Source organism: Myzus persicae, unplaced genomic scaffold (genome assembly GCF_001856785.1).
Source record: "Myzus persicae strain clone G006 unplaced genomic scaffold, MPER_G0061.0, whole genome shotgun sequence".
Classification (NCBI taxonomy): domain Eukaryota; kingdom Metazoa; phylum Arthropoda; class Insecta; order Hemiptera; family Aphididae; genus Myzus; species Myzus persicae.
The window spans coordinates 1-3,992 of record NW_019100788.1 but is presented as its reverse complement, the minus strand read 5'-3'; positions in this window follow the sequence as shown (position 1 = coordinate 3,992).

Sequence of the window (3,992 nt, the reverse complement as noted above, 5' to 3'; positions counted from 1 at the left end):
TATAGTTGTATCTAAAAAACAAAAATGTTCACAGAGTGGTAAACTCACTATCCTAACCAGTAATCATCCCGTACGAGTGATTATGAAAAATATACTTTTTTACTAGCATAGGTATCTTTATATAATATTGTGTGCATAATGGTCCTAATATATTGACATAGGCGTTCAAATATCCTAAAATTTTGTAGTTATTCAAACCTAGGTGTGTACGAGTTAAAAAATTAAAGTTTTTTCAATTTTAACTCTTTAACTTCTTTAAGATTTCGAGCGGAGCGAACTTGTAACCTAATGTAAATACAGCAGAGCGACCTCCAAATACTAGATTTTTTAAATTTAATTTTAAATATGTTAACATTTTTAACTTAACTGATTTTTATTGCTAAACATTTATTAAATAATGAGTTTCTTTTAATCCAATCCAAGTTGCGTAGTTTGTTTATAAAAAACTAAATAATAAATATAGTAAACATTATTATTATTGATGATGCATACTTTTACAACATTTACTTTTTATTATTTTAAAACCAGAAAACTAGCTATTTAAGTAAATAAAAAAATAAGTCAGTTGTAAGTTTTCTAATCAATTTTAACTTAACCGAATAAAACATAAAATTAGGAGAATTATTAACTTAAAACATTTTGAAATGTTTCATATCGACTTAACTTAACTCAGTTAAAAATTTTCATTAACTAGCCCAGGAATGCAGTTATTATAATACTAAGTTACTTTTTACTTATAGATAATCACATAACATATTATCTAACTCTAATTTAATACAATAAATATTTATTTTCTTAAACACAATACTTCAGGAATTAATAAATTATAAATTAATTAGTAATCAAAATAATTGATTTAAACGATATTTATTAAATATTGAAATAAAATAAACACACTTGCTAATCAGTAATGGTAACTAGTCCCTGTGTATTATCCTATTATTAAAATGAAAATGAACTAGTAGCAGAGTTCTAGTTGATGACTAACTTGCCGTGCCTAGTGAAGAAATATGACTTTCGTAAGATATAAAACTTATACGTTCTTGAATAAAATAGTAAAAACACAAATTAACACATAATAACTACGTATAGGTAAGATAAAAGCAAAAACTTAAAGAGATGATTTTAGCTTGGTATTTAATATTTGTGATTTCTAATAACAAATAGCTCATACGTATATTATTGAACATTTTACTATATAGGCTGCACGTTTTTTAGAGATGTTATCCGCCAGTGAAAATTTTCCAATTTTGAATACAATGTCATATTATGCAGTGTGAAATATGTTGACGGGAGTGTTTCAAATACTTTGTTGTATAGCAGAAAACATGTGGTATGTACTTTTTATTTTTCAGTAGATTGTATTTAATATAATTTAATTTATTTAATATTTAATATTGTTAAATGATAAGAGTTTGTATTGCCCCAACTTTTCAATTTAATTGTATTGCAACTACTGGTATAACGCTATTCCGGCTATCAATAAATTATGATAAAAATTATGAAATTTTTCAGGTGTGAAGTTTATTTTATTTTTTTGTTTTAAAATTTTTTTTTGTAATATTTAAATATTTTCACCGATAATCAGGTACGATGACCTGTAGGCACTATAGAGACTGTGTGTGAGCGAGAGAGAGAGAGAGAGAGAGAGAGAGGAAAAGAGAGAGAGAAAGAGAGGGAGAGAGATGTAGTGAGATGGAAAAAAGGGGGGAATAGTTAGAGAGAGAGAAAGACTGAGTGTGAAAAGAGGTGTTTTGGGGAGGGGGGTGGTGTGAAGGGAGATCGAGTGAGACTTGTAGTTAGGGAGAATAGGAAGTGTGGAGGTAGAATAGTTAGGTTAACAATGTCGAATACGTAGGAAAGGTTCTTGAATTGCAAACGCCACTAGATCAATCAGCTGAAAAACTACCTAGCTTTAGGTTGAAAACCTTGACTTATGGGATAGAATAAAAAGATCGGTAGAGGATGTCAGAGCACTGTTTGTTTGCTCTCTGTATCCCACGCACAACAAAGCAATTCATTTATCAGAACCAACCATATTTTGTTACTTTAATAATGGTTGGTTCTACTAAACATAAATTTGCTTTGTTGTGCGTCGGACATAAAGAGCAAACAAATAGTGCGTAGACATCCTCTCAATAGTGTCATCAAGTTGAACAAATAAGTAAGAAAATACGTCAAAAAAGACGTATTTCTATGTCAAACCATAGTTGTATTGTCTGTCTCCCACTGTACTTGTACGTGTGATGGAACTGGGATGTCCCAATCGATTTTCTCACGCCATAAACTTTGTAACAATATTTTACCCACCAATATTACAGGACCTACTAAGCCTAATGGGTCAAATAATGTAGCTAGGCCGGCAAGAATATTTCTTTTTGTTGTTTCAGTTTTTACTTTCGGTAGGTACTTGTACGACGTACGTGTAGTTCGAATCCCCCACCACGCATAATTGAAATTAATTCGTCGTATCATTCAATTGCTTCCAACTTATTGCCAAAAAACCTGTCGGCACCAAACAGTAAGTAATAGTACATAGTCTCTGTACTTTTACTTTATTATTTGGATCTGATCTCCATAATCCACGCTGATAGTTACGATGGTCTTAGTGAACTAACACTTGACGATACATTTTGGTTTTGTCCGCCGAAAATGCATATTTATGAGTTCTGAACCTTACCACGATATCTAATAGGTCTGGTTGTATTTTTGGTCCGTTCATTAGTATGTCATTTAATGACACACCACCATTAGTCTTTACCGGCCCGTCAAATACGACGCTTAACTTTGTCGTTCTACTACAGTTGTTTATTAATTATTACATACTAGTGCGGTGGATAAAACATTTCGTGTGATCGATTGACTGCTTATCGCCACCGGTATCATAAACACATTCCATATATGATAGAGACTTTCGTACTCTTTCATAAACATTTTATATAATACATTATATAAATATGTATTTTTATTTTTATTTATTTTATATACATTTTATATATAATTTGGGATTCTTTGTTAACCGTTTTTCTATAATGATAGAAATCTTGGTAGAGCTGAGGTGTATGAGGTACACAACTGATGACAATTTTCTTTGAATGGTAGTTCAACTATAAATCTGCCATTCTCATTTTTAGCGAGGTTTTCGTTAAAATGTGTTTTACACGATTTTTCTTCGACAGTGAAATTATGCTTCGACGATTTTTCTTTTATTTTCTAAAATAAATCTATTTTGTTCTATAATTATTTTTATTGATTTTGTGTTGTTATCAAGCACGAATTTAAGTTTCTGGTACTCAGTTTTGTGGAAGTTTTATCTGCGACTACTCACCGGAATAACGTATTTTGCAAATACGGACCGTCTTTGGTTTTTATTTTTAACTTCTCATGGCACATTATGCACCAATAAGTATCTCCTCCGATGAGAGCGTCAATATTGCCCGGATACGTAAATGAAGGGTATGCGACATTAATGTGGTTTTGAATGCTTACAATAGTAGTTTAACTATAAATCTGCCATTCTCATTTTTAGCGAGGATTTCGTTAAAATGTGTTTTACACGATCTTTCTTCGTCAGTGCAATTATGCTTCGACGATGGTTCTTCCATTTTCCAAAATAAATCTATTTTGTTCTATAACAATAGGTATTGATTTTGAGATGTTACCAAACATGAATTTAATTTTCTGGTACTTAATTTTGTCGCAGTATTGTCTACGACAACGCATACGAAAAACGTATTTTATTATTACGGACCGTTTTGGGTTTTGAACTGCTCATCGCACATTATGCCCCAATAAGTATCACCTCCGTTAAGAAAGTCAATATTGCCCGGATACGTAAATGAAGGGTATGCGACCTAAATGTAGTCGGGAATGCCTATTATAATTTGCTCCAAGCTTCACGAATTTTCTCGGGTTTAGTCTTAAATGCGTTGTAATGTTGGACATTGGTTCATTCAGAAATGTCTTAAAACGAGTGAGTTGTGCTTTTACCT